The following is an 18167-nucleotide window of genomic DNA, read 5'->3' on the forward strand; positions in this document are numbered from 1 at the left end:
CTATAGTTAATAACATTGTGTTGTTTAATTAAAGTTAGCTAAGAGAAAGTAGAAGTTAATATTCTCTCTCACTTTCTCTCTCTCTGTCTCTCTGTCTCTCTCTCTCTTTCACACACACACACACCACACACACACACACACACAGGTAAACATGTGAGGGGGTAGATGTGTTAATTAACTCCATAGGGGAAATTTTTGAGGTTGTACGCTTTAGATATCTTACCATTGTATTTGTTAATTATATCTCAATAAAACTAAAGACAAAAGAAAATTGGGGCTCCTGGGTGGCTCAGTCAGTTAAGTATCTGACTCTTGAGTTTGGCTCAGCTTATGATCTCATGGCTCATGAGGTCAAGCCCTGCACTGAGGTCTGAGCTAACTGCGTGGGGCCTACCTGGGATTCCGTCACTCTCCTCTCTCTGCCTCTTCTGCCTTCTCTCAAAATAATTAAAATAAAACTTTAAAAAGAACAGAAAAGAAAACCTTCATTACAATGAGACCAATTATGCAAACATGTATTTTAGGATATTTGTATGCTTTACTATTACTTGTTTTATTTCAGTTTGTGGAATGAATGTACTCATTGCTCCAAAATACAGAACCTATGATTTAAGCATGTGGCCACCAGTTATCATACTGCATTAGAGTCACATTCATGGTAGAACATGAGAAGTCTCAACAAAAAAATATTAAATCCTTCATTAAAACAGTTAAAATAAATAAATATTACATACCCAGTGAAAGTGTAATGTTTTAGAGGAATAAGCATTTGGGAAATAATTATGGAGATGGTCTTTAATTGCTAGAGAATCTCAGGATGGCTTTGCTACATGTCAGGGCATCTCATCTCCTTCCTGGGGTTTACATTTAATTTACATAAAAATCCTTCTAGCTGAGGAAATATGTTTCTCCTCTCTGCAACATGTTTCTGTTTCATGTTTACATGAGGTGTAAAACCTTACCCATGTTTAGATTTGGTTTTTCCAAACATGTCTAAGTATAGCATACATTCTAAAACAGAAATATTTTTGTTAAAAATGTTTTAATATTTATTTTTGAGAGAGACAGAGTGTGAGCAGGGAAGGTACAGAGAGAGAGGGGACAAGGACCCGAAGCAGGTCCCTCTGAGCTGTCAGCACAGAGCCCAACATGGGGCTCGAACTCATGAACTGCAAGATCATGACCCCACGTTGGGACTTAACTAACTGAGCCACCCAGGTACCCTTTTTAAAACAGAAATATATGGTTTTCAACCTATGTTTTTTTTTTGTTGTTTTTTTTTACTGATTTCATTGCCATTGCTGTTTTCAGTTTGGGGTTTATTGATGATTTTTTTTTTTTATTTTAGTGGATAAACATTGCTAAGAGAGTACTATCCCTGAAGGACAGATTTTTTAAAAAAATTACATTTGTTTATGACAAAAAACTAGAATTGGTTTCATATTTGGATGGATTTGATCAAATACTAGATATCTTGACTCAAGTGTTTGAGTAAAGTTTTATTAACAGAGGTGTTCCAGGAGTTAACTGTCACTTTAATTTACCATTCTGAATCTTGTTTTTTCCCCTACTTTGCAACCACTGTGTGTGTGGGGTGTGTGTGTGTGTGTGTGTGTGTGTGTGTTTCCTAGAGTTCATGGTGGTTGTTTTACTTCCTTCTCCTTCCTATAACCTTTGCTCTGCCCCTGCCTTCCTCTTCCACACCATAGACATGTTCTAGCCAATTCATTTGCTGTGCTCGCTCTTCCCATGCCCGCATGTTTACTACACATCTTCACTGCACATGCAGATTTCCACATTATTGTGCAGACTTCCATGTTTTCCTTTTTCTTGCCTGATGCCCAATAACTAAACAGTGTTAAAAGCATCTTGACTTCTATTTCTCTAGCTTTATTGAGAAATAACCAACAAAATGTAATGATTTGATATACATATACATTGTGAAATGATTACCACAATCAGGTTAATGAACACATCCATCCTCTCACATAGTTACCATTTGTGTGTGTGGTGAGAACATTTAAGATTTGCTCTTTTAGCAAATTGCAGGTATCCAATAGTGTATTATCAATTATAGTCACCATGCTATACATTAAATCCCTAGAATTTATTCATCTTATAGCTGAAAATTTGTACTCTTTGACCAAAATTCTCCCTTTTCCCACAAACCCTGTCCCTGGCAACCACTATTTTTCTCTCCATTTTGATGGGATCTACTCTTTTTGCTTCTATGTATAAATAAGATCATACAATATTTATCTTTCTCTGTCTAACGTATTTTACTGAGCATAACGTCCTCCAGATTTATCCATGTTGTTATAAATGGCAGGATTTCCTTCTTTTTACAAACAAAAATATTTCATTGAATAGATAGATAGTTAGACAGATAGATAGATTTTCTTTATCCATTCATCTAAAAACAGATACTTCAGTTGTTTCCATACCTTGGTTATTATGAATAGTGCTGCATTGAACATGAGAGTTAAGATATCTCTTCAAGATTGTGTTTTCATTTCCTTTGGATATTTTCCCAGAAGTGGGATTACTGGATCATATGGTAGTTCTTTTTTTCATATTCTGAGGAAAATATGGAAAACTTGTTTTCCATAGTGACTGTGCCAATTTGCATTCCCACCAACAGTCCACAAAGTTTACCTTTTCTCCATATCCTTGAAAAACATCTTGGCTCCTTAATTCTTTATTTTTTAAGTTATACTCAAAAACAAAAAATTGTATATTGTCAAAGGATGGCCACTTGTCATTTAAATGAGTAAAGAGAAAAGGAAAAAAGTAACCAAAAATAGCTCTCTACCTAAGCAATGAATCTTCATCTTGTCTATAAATACCTAAAACTTGAATCAATAGAGGTAAGCTGCTCTTCTGGATGCTGATGATTCTCAGAGTGGAATCTTATCGACTGATTGTTCTGAAGATAAGCTCCTCAGATCCTCCAAAAGTAGTTTAAGTGTATGGGAGCTGCGGAAGGGGGGTTCTGGGTGTGTGTTATTACATTAAGCAGCAAATGGCATGGTTACTGAGGGTACAAAGAGGCCACAACATGTCCCTCTGAAGGAAATTTATTGCCATTCTTCAGGATAATGTTTTTATTATTAGAGTATTTATTACTAGTGAGGTAATGTTTAAATAAATCAATTTGCCACTTTATTATGCAATTGCAATAGCATCCAGGCCTTTGCATGTCCGTCAAGCTTAAGCTTAGCTCTCAGAGTTGGCTTTAAGCAATTTCACTGCCATCACTGCCTGGGATTCCTCTTCCTCCCCAATGTACTGGCATCCTTGATATACATGCAGGCAAAGTCATCAAGTGACCTAGGCCTTTGTAGGTCCAAGTGGAGACCAGGGAACGCTTGAGTGGCTCCCTCTGTTCATTTTCCCTGGAAGTTGAGATCCATGTGTGTATACTTTTTAGTCATTGAAAATGGATCCTATTTTTTTTTTAAGTTTGCTTAAAGGCTAGATGGTTTTCTCCAAGACTGATATGGAAAAGCTAGTGGTCGAAGAGCTTAAGTGTATTTGTCTTGTTTGCATAGTGAAGGTTGATTGGTTTGGGATCCAGGGATACTGATAAAAATAAAAGCCATAAATTCAGCATGTATGGGGATGCCAACCGTGTTCCCATGAAGATCAATATTCACTATAGAGGACCATTATGAGAATGTTTGGAGGACTTTCACCTACAAAACCACCTATGGGACCACCATATCCTGAGCTGAGGTACACTCCCAGTTTAATATAATCAATTAGGAGCCTTGGAATGTAAGAATTACATGGCTAGATGGGCCAATCACTCCATTCTTTACCCTTGGAGGCTACTGCGCTCTCTGCTGGTTAGAAAGATACCCTAATAGCAAAACTCCTCACGTCCACATACCTCTAGGAAGGAAATAGGCTCATCTTCCCACTTAAAAGATAGTTGGGAACCTTTTACCATTTAACCAATAATCTTCATTCCTAGAAGAATGTCACCCTGGCTATGACCTCTGGATCAGTGGTGTGTCAGGCAACTATTTTTCTTACAATTCCAGTGAACAGAGATCTTCCTGAGATAGGATTTCATACTGATAAAGAGTAAGGTTGTTGTAATCTTCACTAATGGTTCACTTATATTTCCTAAGCTGGTGGGAACAGTGATGGTTAATTTTATGGTCAAATTGACTGGGCCACGGGGTGCCCGGACATTTGGGGAAATATTCTGGGTGTGTCTCTGAGGGTGTTTCTGGATGAGATTAACATTAAAGTGGTAGATTGAGTAAAGCAGATTCCCTTTTCTAGTGTGGGCGAGGCTCATCCAATCAGCTGGAGGACTGCATAGGACAAAAAAGGCTGACTCTCCACTGAGTAAAAGAAATTCTTCCTGCCAGATGGCCCTTGAACTAAGACATTGGCTTGTGCTGCATTCAGACTTAACTGAAACATTAGCTCTTCCTGAGTCTCAAGTCTGCCAGTCTTCAGGCTGGAACTATCCCATCGATTCTTTGGGGTCTCCAACTTGCTGACTTACCCTGCAGATCTGGGGACCTGTCGGCTTTTGTAATTGCATGAGTCAATTTCTTATAATAAATAAAACTCTCTCTCTCTATTATAGGTAAATAATTTCCCCAACAATCCAAAATATTGTAAAGCAAAGAAGCAATTATATGGGAAATTTTTTTAGTGTTCCCAAACCCAAAAAGTAACCTCTCTTAGGCTTTTCTGATACTTTAGGATAAATATTGCTAAAGGTTGCAGAAAATAAATAAAGATAAAGTACAGATGCTCAGAAACACAGTTTAAAGCTCTGGCCCCTTCATGCTGAGATGCTGAGTGTATTTCCTGGGGGAGGAGCTTGGCCGCACCATTCTGGCTGCTCAGGGTCCACGCGGCCTCTGAAGGGCTCCTTCTATAAAGGCTCCCTGCAAAACCCACACTGAAGGCATTTCTGCTTTTAGTCTTTTTTTTTTTTTTTTTTTTTTTGNATTTCTTACAGTTGGCAAAACTAGGTACTAATGTAGGTCTTTTGTAAAAGCGACGTGGTGTAATGTGAACTTTGAAAAGCCGGGGATATACACATCTTAGTGGTTCTGTTTTTCGGGAGAACCTGAATACAAAAATCAATCTGGTTTCTACTGAAGTCTGTCAACATTCTTCTATTCATACTTACATGTTTCTTATATACTTATATGTGTGTGTGTATGTATATAGTATATAGTTATTCATACTTATATGTTTCCATCTGGAGTGTTACACGTAGACATGGTCTAGTATTGTACGGGAATAAAATTCCTAGCATGTGGTGCACGGTTTCCGTCCTGACCCAGGCTCTTCCTTCAGATGTGCTGAAGCTCATGATGGGCATCAGCTATCTGACAAACAGAGTGTGAAGAGAATCAGGGTACCTGACAGTGTCTGGCCCATTGTGCTGGGAAGTAGAAGGAATCTTCTGCTATGTGGGTTCTGTGGAAGGCACAGGAGGAAAGAGGAGAATGAGAAAGGGAAAGAAGAAGACAGTGGTTCTCTGGACAGTTTGTACTTGTTTAGAAATGGCTTACAAATGGGGTTTACGGCCTACAGAAAGATTAGGGCTCTTTCCCCTGATTGTCTCCACACCTCTTTCTCACTAACAGATTCCCTTCTCCTCTTGGCCCTGGGGACATGTAACGCAGTCTGGAAGACAGCAGGAAATAACCAAATTCTGCAGTGGCTGTGCCTCAAACTCTCTCTGCACCAGAGATGTGAAATCGGGGTGTGTGTGGGGTGGAGTGAAGCACCTCTGCAGGAGGAAAGCCTTTGTGGACGGTGACCTTTCCACTGTTAATTTTTGTCCTAGTTCCCCAGGAAGGAGGCCCTAATTTATGGCACCCCCTCCACAGTGCCAGCCTCTCCCATATGCTCAGGTGCTATTTCGGTGGCCCCCTCCCCCCCCCCATCAAAAAGGCAAACCTCCCAGTACAAATTAATGGTTATCGGTCCTGCCTCCACAGTGCAAGAAGCAATCATGAAAACAGGCTTTTTACTTATTTACTTTTCTTTTAAATGGGCCTGCTTTGTGTCTTCATTCTTTCGAACAGGAAGAAGAGAAATGAGTTACAAGGGAATTTGAGTTTATCGGTCTTTGGACACCAGAGTCTGTGGAGGCTGCTGCTCCAGACTTCTATTGTTGGTCAGCAGGGCGGGAAGCTGGCACCCAGGGAGGGAGGCCTCTGCCTGCAGTGGCCTGTGTCAGTGTGGCCAGGGTCATGGGGCACAAGGAGAACAGCAGTAAAGCTCATTTGTAGTCTGGAGATTTGAGTAACAGTTGTTAGTTAGCAATAAACAGTGGGGTCTCCATTGGGCAAGACCTTCCTTATCATCATGTCTGTCTACCCTTTTCCCTCACATGGTCACTTACAGTGGCATTTGCAGATATGAACAAAGCGTCAACCGAGAATGAGTAAGAAGTGGTCCAGACCGAGCTGAAAAGGGCCAGTTTAAGGCCCAGGAATCTGGCTGTCCCGTTGGCTAAGGTCTTTTCTAGAAGTTCTCTATCCAAAGTAATCCTTGGACGGCTTCCCATTGGTTCCTAGTAGCTGTCATCACTGCTGCTCCTCTTCATCCCACTCAGGGTAAGTGAACACAGAGGCATCTTGGGGTTACCCTGGAGGCTACTCATCCTTCCCAGAACATGAGACAGCTCTTTCAAACATCCTGCCTCTGTAGAACAGTAGTAAACACCATAAACCCAGTTGGGCAGAGATAGTAATCCAATGGCATAGTGTTCGAGAACTGTTTTTGAGCAGGCACTGGAACATTTTTTCAAAGCCAACTCGATATCTCCTTTATTTTTTTTTTTTTTACTTTTAAATTTTTTAAAATGTTTATTTATTTTGAGGGAGAGAGAGGCAGAACGTGAGCAGGGGAAGGGCAGAGAGAGAGGGAGACACAGAATCCGAAACAGGCTCCAGGCTCTGAGCTGTCAGCACAGAGCCCGGTGCAGAGCTCGAACTCACAAACCATGAGATCATGACCTGAGCCAAAGTCAGACGCCTAACCAACTGAGCCACCCAGGTACCCCTTGATAGCTCCTTTAAAATGGGCTCAATATAGCATCTCCTGAGTTGTGGCAAAGGGTCCTTCATCTAATTTTTTTTTTGTCTTGTGACAGGAGATTTTCTCTTTTCTTTTCTTTCTCCTTCCTACTTATGTTCTGGCCTTCATTCCAATTTGAAGTCCGATGAGAGTTCTCAATGTGAAGAATCACATTGGGTGTTTGGTAACTATCTTGATTCTCAGAACCTAGTTTCAAGAAATCTGGAGTAAGTCTAGAAATTAGCATTTTTAATAAGAACCAAGAAAATTATTTTGTGAGAAAAGTTTAGCCTTTGTTGCTCAAACTTAAGGAGTTATCAGTGATTGTATAATATCTGAATCCATTTTCAGCTTCATTGCTTTTATGTACTTTATTTTTCCCTTTTAGAATTAAAACAAAACAAAACAAAAACAAACTGAATGCAAAATGCCAGAAAATCTTGCCACTATCTTATCACTATGTTGAATGAATTTTTTTTTTTAATGTTTTATTTATTTCTGAGAGAGAGAGAGACGGCATGAGCAAGGGAGGGTCAGAGAGAGAGGGAGACACAGAATCGGAAACAGGATCCAGACTCTGAGCTAGCTGTCAGCCCAGAGCCCAACACAGGGCTCGAACCTACAAACCATGAGATCATGACCTGAGCCAAAGGCAGACGCTTAACCTACTGAGACATCCAGGCTTAAAAATGAATTTTTAAGATGTAACAATATGTATCTAAACATTGCTTCACACAGTGAACTTTAAACCAGAACTTTCATGGCAACAAAGATTGTATTTAAGCAAAATTTTAAAGAAAAAATTTTTATCATGTTTACCCCTCTGATATTAAAATTCTACAGAATAAAATATATTTGATAATAGTTGAAATGTAAATGGAATTCTAATGAACTAAGTAGGACTTTTCCCTCCAACCTGAGAGGTTTGTCTCTGTCTATCTGTGCCCCTGTCTCTATATCTTTCTCTCTTATTTTTAAAAAATTTTGTTTCTTTACTTATTTATTTGAGAGAGAGAGAGAGCACAAGCTGGGGACATTGGCACAGAGAGAGAGAGAGAGGGACAGAGATAGAGACAGAGACAGAGATTTTCAAGCAGGCTCTACCCTAAGCAACGAGCCTGACATGCGGCTTGATCCCATGACCTTGGGATCATGATCTGAGGTGAAATCAAAAGTTGGATGGTCACCCAGGCACCTCTTTCTCTCCTATTTAATTTAGTGAGAGAAGAAACTATTTTTTCCTATTGAATCAGATTTTCTGCATTCAAAGTGTAAACGAGTCCTATGGTGGAGTTTATCTTCAGGGCACTATAAATACCAAATTATTAGTTGCTCCACCATATCAGAGGGCAAATTTTGCTTTTTAATAATATTATTTTGATTAAGAAATTGAGAGATTCCTGGAACATTAGATATTGATTAGATTTCATTTCCCATGTAAATAAAATTTTGTTAATCAACTGGAATTTTAAGTGCTCTGAGGATTTGAGATTCCTTGAGGAAAGTTGTAGCCAATTTCTTGGTAAAGTGAGCACCAATTTGTCACATGAATAGATATCCGTAACTTAGTCTAAGTATACATTTGGTCATCTGTACACTGTATTCTATTAAAATCAGATACAATGTGCCCTGTTTGAATAACTACGATCAGGTCATGAACAAATGAGACAAATGAGTGTGGCTTCTCTGGAGAACAGGAAGGAAACGGATCTTGCTGAAGTGGGTGGGGAAGGAGGAAGGGAAACGACATATTGAGTGTTAAACCCAGCTAAGTCTTTATGTCTGCTATCTTATTTAATTATCAAAATCTTACCAGGTAAGCATTATTATTATCCTCATTTTATGGATATAAAAAATTTTAGTTTAGTTAACTTGCTTAAAGTCACAGAGATGGTAGGTAGCAGACTGGGATTTCAGTCCAGACCTAATTGAAAACCCCATGGTCTTTGCATTGCCCAGTGGCTGACTCTTGCATGATGGAGGATAAGCTATATGGTCTGGAATGAGTACACCGAGGGTTTTCATCCTGCCATTTATTCGTAGACTCAGCTATTTCCTACTTTAAATAATATATAAGCCTCTTTCAACAACATTCATCAGTCAATCGCATCAGCCCTGAAAATCACCCACTTTTGTCCACCAAAATACATAGGGGACCAGGTCATCTAGGCAAGAAATTGGAAGTGACCTGAAGTGATTATGTGTAGTCCATCTGTTGTTCTGCCTTAAAACTGTCTGATACAACTATCAATGGCATAGTTGCATACTGCATATGGTCTCTGTATTTAGTTTGTAGTAGCTTTTTGAGGTACAATTGATATACAGTAATATTCACATATTTAAATTGTACAAGTTGATAAGTTTTCACACACATGAATCCATAATCAAAATCAAGATAATAAACATGTCTTTCACCCCTTTGTAATTACTTCCTCCCACCCCTAGCCACTTTGACATCCCCAGACAACCAGGAATCTACTTTTTGTTAGTATTGATTAATTTTATATTTTCTAGAATTTAATATAAAGGAATTGCATAGTATGTACTCAATTTTGGCTGCTTTCTTTAACTCAAGATATATATTTTTAAATGTTTATTTCTAAGAGAGAGAGAGCATAAGCAGGGGGAGGGGCAGAGAAAGAGGGAGACATAGAATCTGAGGCAGGATCCAGGTTCTGAGCTGTCAGTACAGAGCCCTACATGGCGCTCAAACTCACGAACCACAAGATCATAACCTGAGCTGAAGTCAGATGCTTAATCGACTGAGCCACCCACGTGCCTTTAACTCAAGATATTTTTGAGATCCATCCGTATTATATTAATCATTCACTTGTATCAGTTGTTCATTTCCTTTTTGTTGCTGAACAATAGTCTGTTGATATAGCACAATTTATCCATTCTCCTGTTTTTTTTGTTTTTTTTTATTATTTTTTTTAATGTTTTATTTATTTCTAGGAGAGAAGAGAGAGAGACAGCGTGAGCAGGGGAGGGTCAGAGAGAGAGAGAGGGGGTCACAGACTGAAACAGGCTCCAGGCTCTGAGCTGGCAGTCAGCACAGAGCCCGACGCGGGGCTCGAACCCACGAACCGCGAGATCATGACCTAAGCGAAAGTCGGACGCTTAACCGACTAAGCCACCCAGGCGCCCCTATCCATTCTCCTGTTGACAGACGTTTGTCTCCAGTTTTTGACCATCACAATAAAGTGGCTATGAACATTTGTGAAGCCTTTGTATAACATGTTATTTTACTTCACTACCACTACATACCTAGAAGTGGAATCATTGCATCATATGGTAGATATATTAAACTTTTAAGACACTTCCAAAGTTTTTCCAAAATAGTAGTACCATTTTACATTCCCATCAAGAGTAGGTGAGAATTCCAGTTGCTACACATCCACAACAAATCTTGATATTATCAGTCTTTTTAAATTTTAGATATTTTCACAGATAGGTAGTAGTATCTCTTTGGGGTTTAAAGTTGCACTTTCCGAATAACTAATGAGTTTGAACAACTTTTCATTCATTTGTTTGTCATTTAAATATACTCTTTGGAAACATGCCTGTTCAAAACTTTTGCTCCCTTTTAAAAATTAGGTTATTTTTTAAATTATTGTAGTAATAAGAAACTATATATTCTGTATATAAGGTCCTTGGATATATTTTCTCCAATATGTGACATGCCTTTTGATGAGCAGAAGTTCTTAATTTTGGTGAAGTTTGATTTACCAAACTCATCCTTTTGGTGTTGTAGCTAAGCTATCTTTTTTCCTCCTATTTTCCAGAAGTTTTATAGGTTCAGATTTTACACTTAGGTCTATGGTCTCTTTTGAGTTAATTTTTGTATGTGCTGTGAATACGGATTCAAGTTCTTTTTTCTTTGCTTACTTCTCTATACCCAGTTGTGTCAATACCATTTGTTGAAAAGAATATTTTTCTCCAATTATCTTTGCACATTAAAAAAAGTCAATTGACCATAAATATAAGGACCTACTTCTGGATACTCTATTCTCTTCCTCTTACATGCTTATCCATTTTGATACCAATACCACATTGTCTTTATTTCTGTAGCTTTATAAGTCTCGGAATCAGGTTGTATAAGTCCTTAAAATTTCCTTTCTTTTACTTTTACTTTTTTTTTTTTAAGTTTTGGCTTTGGTAGATTCTTTTGCATTTCCATACAAGTTTTAGAATCAGCTTGTCAATTTCTACAAAAGGCCTTTTAAAATTTTAATTGTATTTGCATTGTATTTATAGATCATCTTAAGGAGAACTGACATTTTAACAATATTGTCTTGTGATCATGAATATGCTACATCTCTATCGTGTAAGTTGTAAAGACATTTCTCTTAACAGTATTTCATAGTTTTCAGTTTGAAGGATTTGCACATCTTTTGTCAAACGTATCTCTGAGTCTTTGTATTTTTGATGCTATTATAAATCAGATTTTTCATTTTCAATTTTTATTAAATTTTTTAATGTTTATTTTTGAGCGACAGAGAGAGACAGAGTGTGAGTGAGGGAGGGGCAGAGAGAGAGGGGGACACAGAATCTGAAGCGGGCTTCAGGCTCTGAGCTGTCTGCACAGACTCTGACGCAGGGCTTGAACTCACAGACTGTGAGATCATGACCTGAGCCAAAGTCGAACGCTTATGCTTAACAGACTGAGCCACCCAGGCGCCCCCATGTTGTTTTTTATTTTCAATTTTAAGTTGTTTGTTGTTAATACATAGAAATACTGTTGACTTTTGTGTATTGTGAACCTCTCCAGACTCACCGATTAACTCTAGTAGATTTGTTGAGATTTCATAAGTTTTTCTACACAAATGATCATGTTGTCTGTAACTAAAAACAATATTACTTCTTTTATAATCTGAGTAGCTATTTAATTTTATGGTCTCATTGAATTGGCTAGGTTAAAGGAAAAGAAGTTGTTGAATAGAAGTGGTGACAGTAAACATCCTCAATTTGTTCCTAATATTAGAGAGAAGACATTGGTCTTTCACAATTAAGCACAAAATTGGATGTAGACCTCTTTGTGAAAGTCTTTTATCAGGTTGAGAAAGTTTGCTTTTATTGCTAGTGTGCTGGGAATTTTTATCAGTAATTGATGATAGAGTTTTGTCAAATACTTTTCTGTATCTCCTAGAATGATCATGTTGGATTTTTAAAAATATATTAATAATATTTTAAATTATACTGATTTTCCATTTGTTAAAACAAACTTGCATCCCTAGGATAAATTTCACTTGATCATGATATATTATCTTTTGGATATGTTATTGGATTTTAGTTAATAACATTTTGTTAAGAATTTTTTAAATTAGTAAGCCAACATTCAGTGCAATATTGCTTTCAGGAGTAGACTTCAGTGATTCATTACTTACATACAATACCCATTGCTCATCATAACAAGGGCCTCCTTAATACTCATCACCCATGTAGCCCATCCCCACCCACTTCTCTCCATCAACACTCAGTTTGTTCTACATCATTAAGAGTCTCTTGTGGTTTGTTTCCCTCTCTCTTCTTTTTCCCCCTTCCCATACATTTATCTGTTTTATTTCTTTTTTTTCCAGTATATTTTATTTTTCATTATTTATTTTTTTAAGTTTATTTTTGAGAGAGAGAAAGAGAGAGAGAGGACACAAGCCGGGAATGGGCAGAAAGAAAGAGAGGGAGACACAAAATCCAAAGCAGTCTCCAGACTATGAGCTGTCTGCACAGAGCCTGACGTGGGGCTCAAACCCATGAACTGTGAGATCATGACCTGAACCAAAGTCATATACTTAACTAACTGAGCCACCCAGGTGTCCCTCATCTGTTTTGTTTCTTAACTTTCACATATGAGTGAAATTCTATGATACTTATCTTTCTCTGACTGACTTATTTCACTTAGCATAATATATTCTAGTTCCATCCACATCATTGCAAATGGCAAGATTTCATTCATTTTGATGGCTAAATAATATTCCACTGTGTATATATGCCACATCTTCTTTGTCCATTCATTGGTTGATGGACTTTTGGGCTCTCTCCATAGTTTGGCTATTGTTGACAATGCTGCTCTAAACTTTGGGGTGCATGCACCCCTTCAAATCTGTATTTTTGTATCCTTTGGATAAATACCTAATAGTGCAATTACAAAGCAGCAGAAAAAGGAATAAAGGAATTGATTCCATTTATGATCGCACCAAAATCAATAAGACACCTAGGAGTAAACCTAACTAAAGATATAAAACATCTGTACACTGAAAACTACAGAACACTATAGAAAGAAATTCATTCCATGCTCATGGATTGGAAGAACAAACAGTGTTAAAATATTTATACTACCCAAAGCAATCTACACATATCAGAATACGAAGCATTTTTTGCAAAGCCAGAATAAAAAAATCATAAAATTTGTACGGAACCACAAAAGACCCTGAATTGCCAAAGGAACCCTGCAAAAAGGAATTTTTGCATTTGTTTTCTCGAAGGACATTAGTTTCATTTACATTTAATGTGATTATTGATATGGTTGGATTTAAATCTTGTTATTTCTTTTCTATTCATCTCATCTTTATATTTTTCTCAATGCTTTGTGGTTGATTAACAGAATTTTTTAATGATTCTACTTTATCTTCTTTGTTGATATATTAACTGTAACTCTTTGTGTTGGGTATTTTAGTTTTCTTTCAGTTTGTAGTATAGATCTTCAACCTATCACAGTTTAACTTTATGTGATATTTTATATATAGTATGATGATATTATAACAGAATACTTTCATTCCCCACTTCTAGATATTTTCCTATTGTTATCTCTTGTTACCAGGCATTAAACGTACATATATGTTATAAGCTCCACAACACATTGTTATTACCTATGCTTTAAATGGACAATTATTTTTTGTTTAAAAAAATTTTTTTAATGTTTACTTATTTTGAAAGAGAGAGACAGAGCATGAGCAGGGGAGGGTCAAAGAGAGAGGGAGACACAGAATCTGAAGCAGGCTCCAGGCTCTGAGCCGTCAGCACAGAGCCTAATGCGGGGCTTGAACCCACGAACTGCGAGATCATGACTGGAGCTGAAGTCGGATGCTGAACCGACTGAGCCACCCAGACACACCTGGACAATTATTTTTCAAAGAGACTTAAATAATAAGAAAAACATCCTTTTCTCTTTTACTTTCTTTTAAATATGATTTATTGTCAAATTGGTTTCCATACAACACCCAGTGCTCATCCCAACAGGTGCCCTCCTCAATGCCCATCACCCTCCTTTTCTCTTTTTCAATAGAGTTACCATTTCCAGTGTTCTTCACTCATTTCTTAGATCAGATTTACATCTGGAATCATCTTTTTTCTTCTTGAATGACTTCCTTTAACATTTCTTGTAACACAGATGTATTGGTGATAAATTCTTTCAGCTTTTGGATATCCAAAAAAGTCTTCTTTTTGCCTTTATTTGTTTTTTAAGTTTATTTATTTATTTTGAAAAGGAGGGAGAGAGTGTGAGAGCAGGGGAGGGGCAGAGAGAGGGGGACTGAGCTGAGCATGGATCTCAATGTGGGGCTCGATCTCAGGGCTGTGAGATCACCACCTGAGCCAATATCAAGAATAGAACTCCTAACTGAGTGAGCCACCCAGGCACCCCCTCACCTTTATTTCTGTGTTCAAGGTTGATAGTTTTTGTATTCTTTCTGCCTTTAGGATGTTGTTCTACTGCTTTCTGGCTTTTCTTATGGAATATCTAAAGTAATTCTCATTTTTATTCCTATGTATATAATATGTAGTTTTTTCCTCTGGCTGCTTTTTAATATTCTTTATTATTGTTTTTAAGAATTTGATTAAGATATGTCTTGGTGTAGTTTTCTTTATGTTTCTTGTATTTGGGGTTAGCTGAACATTTTTGAGTTGTGCATTTAGTTTGAATTAAATATTAGAATATTCTTTCATTGTTTCTTTTTTGTGACTTCTTATTTTTCCTCTGTCATGGAGACTCTAATTATATACAAACTTTGGGAAGCTTAGGGTCCCTGCAGGGGGCACCTGGGTGGCTCAGTCAAGTGTCCAACTCTTTTTTAATTTTTAATTTTTAATGTTTTATTTATTTCTGAGAGAGAGAGAGACAGAGAGAAAGACAGCATGAACAGGGGAGGGTCGGAAAGAGAGGGAGATACAGAATCCGAAGCAGGCTCCAGGCTCCGAGCTAGCTGTCAGCATAGAGCCCTACGTGGGGCTCGAACCCACGAACCGTGAGATCATGACCTGAGCCAAAGTTGGACGCTTAACCGACTGAGCCACCCAGGCACCCCAGCATTTAACTTTGGACATAAATTTCAGTTGCTTTTTGTGCCTGTTAATGGAAATGTTGAATCAGTACTTGTATATAGGAGATTGCAGCTTAGTGGAGTGTTTGGTCCAAACATACAAGCATGGAGATGGCCTGTGTGTGCTTATTTAAAACCATGGAAGGAGGAGCACCTGGGTGGCTCAGGTGGTTAAGTGTCTGACTCTTGGTTTCGGCTCAGGTCATGATTTCACAGTTTGTGGGTTTGAGCCCTGTATCAGGCTCTGCGCAGCGCAGAGCCTGGTTAGGATTCTCTGTCTCCCTGTTTCTCTGCACCTTCTCTGCTCAACCTCTCTCTCTCTCATAATAAATAAATATACCTGAAAAAAATAAAGCCATGGGACCAAATGGAATCCCCTAGGGAGTATTTACAAAGAGAAGAAAAAAATAAAGATTAAGCCCAACTTATCAACCCAATACTTAGCTTGCTTGGACCTCTGAATGCCACATACCCCTTACTCAACTCTTGGCTTCTTCACTATCTGGAATTGTCTGATAACAATGGTGGTCTTTTCATGCATTTCTGTGTGTTTTGATGCAACTTTAATGCAATGACCACCTGGGTAAGACTGAGCCAGAAGAGAGGACACAGATCACCCTCAAAAAGAAACAAGCATTTGCCTGTTAGACAGAGTAGGAAGCTAAGAACTCCTGAATAAGGTGAACCTAAAGAGAATCCGTGATCTTTAAGGAAGAAGTACTGTCCTGGGCACAGGGACACGGTGTGTGGTTGTGCATACCGTGCATTATGCAAATCTAGGGAGCGCCTTACCCATCATGCACATAGACTTTATATTTATTTTGACAGTTTTCCAGAAGATTGCAGGAAAGAGTCATAAGGAAAGGATACATTTTAAAAAAATTTTTACCCAAAGGCACCACGTTCTCTAAATGTGATGCAGTTCCTGGGCCCCCAGTACTGGAGGATGGCAGCCCTCTTGGAAGGCAAAAACTCAGATGTGGGAAGGAGGTCCTCTGATGAAATCTCTTTCATATCCCAGCCCCAGTCATAGCAAGCAGCATACAGCTGTGATTAAGGGTAATTCCCTCCCAGTACAGAGGAACACAGTCAAACCTGATGATTTTGATATGAATTCTTTGGTAATTTGACAATTTGTAACTGTCTTTTTATAAGCTTCCTGGATCATCTATTCCTCTTTCCTCTCATAAACCACCGGCATACAGGTTGAGAGAGGTGCTATTGGAAAGTAGAATGAAGGAAAGACTGAAAACTCACAGGTTTGATGTTAGGCCTGCCCTGCTCTTAATGGACAATGTCATTAGGCAAATCATTTGACATCGTTTAATCTCATTTTCTGCATTTGCAAGATGAGGGAATTGGACACACTGATTATCAAAATCACTTCTGGCTTGAAGAACTCCAGGATTCTGAAATCTTCCATAAGATTTTATGTAAGGCTGCCTGGATAATAAGATAATATGATTTTTTAATAGTTTTTCCTGAATGTCAAAGTTGAGAATATGAGGACTTAAATCATACCTCAAACATTCTAGATTTAGAATACCACAACCTGAGACCTGACAACATTGTTCTAGGTAAATGTAGGTTTACAAGGAGTTAGGAAATGCTCGCTCCGTTGGGACCGTCTCTCATCCCATGTTATGGAGGAAGAACAGCCGACTTTGAAGATCAGTCAAAAGTTCTAGGAAGAAGTCTCAGCTCTCACTTATCAACCATAACCTTGAGCTCTGACACTTTTTTTATATATAAAATGAGAATGCTAATATCTAGGAAAGCATTATTGAGTAGATTAATCAAGAATATGTTTTTAAGAGCTTTCAGTAAACTGTAATATGTTTTATGTATTCAAGGGACTATTAGTATCCTACTGAGGAGTTTTCCATCACAGAGAAGTATCAACAAGTGAAACATACAAACCACAGGTATTGTTTGATAAAGAGCCTCTTTGCCAGTATAGCAATTTTCTCTGTGTCATGGCATATTATCTTCCCAACTTCCCCAGGAGATGAGTTTCATTTTGCCAGTTTTAAAACAGGTAAGGTACGGGAGCTGAATTAAAGCTAAGTATAGTTCAATTTTATGTTATTTAAAAAAGAATTTTTTAATGTTTATTTATTTTTGAGAGAGAGAGACAAGTGTGAGCAGAGGAGGGGCAGAGAGAGAGGGAGACATTGTATCTGAAGCAGGCTCCAGGCTCCGAGTTGTTAGCACAGAGCCCCAGGCGGGGCTGGAACTCACAAACTGTGAAATCATAACCTGAGCTGAAGTTGGGACGCTTAACCAACTGAGCCACTAGGCTCCCTGGTTTTATGTTTGTTATTTTTCAAAGTGTTTATAAATCTAGGGGAGGGACACTTGATTTTGTTTTTTCTTCCCTATCACATCATGCCAGAGAAAGATTCCATTTTGATAATTTAATTGTATGTTTTTATTTCTTTTCTCCTATTTCTCTCAGGTTCTCAGTGTTACATTTCCATTCACATTTGAAAGGGAAGATTTATATGAGTCACACACATGAAGTGTGTTATGAAAGAAGCAGACACAGAATGTGGCTTATTCTTGATTCCCATGTAAGGGGAAGAAATACAGCCCTTCTGCTTCCTGCCTGACTTTGGCAAAGTTGGTTAGGTTTATTTTAGATATTGCCAAATGTTTGATCTTTTTATTAATATCTTCTATGCCTACATAGCAGCCATCCCCCAGAACCTCAAAAGCGATTTGTAGTCATTATTAGCATGCTTAGTGGCCCTGTGAGACAGACATTGGGCAGGTGGTGCTATCTTC

At 38.1% G+C, this 18167-nt stretch overlaps 1 long non-coding RNA gene across 4 annotated transcripts in view; it reads left to right on the forward strand.

Annotated features, from left to right (window-relative positions):
- LOC144231035 (uncharacterized) overlaps positions 1–18167 on the forward strand; it is a 62267-nt gene that overhangs the window by 5345 nt on the left and 38755 nt on the right. For 2 of the 4 annotated variants that reach the window (XR_013334957.1, XR_013334960.1), the window contains 3 exons: positions 6069–6160; positions 6391–6602; positions 10021–10250. This is a non-coding gene — a long non-coding RNA (uncharacterized LOC144231035). Of the gene's footprint in view, positions 1–6068; positions 6161–6390; positions 6603–10020; positions 10251–18167 lie in introns of those variants that run through there. The other 2 variants (XR_013334959.1, XR_013334961.1) reach the window with 2 other exon arrangements.

This window comes from Crocuta crocuta, unplaced genomic scaffold (genome assembly GCF_008692635.1).
Source record: "Crocuta crocuta isolate KB4526 unplaced genomic scaffold, BGI_CrCroc_1.0 scaffold4, whole genome shotgun sequence".
Classification (NCBI taxonomy): Eukaryota; Metazoa; Chordata; class Mammalia; order Carnivora; family Hyaenidae; genus Crocuta; species Crocuta crocuta.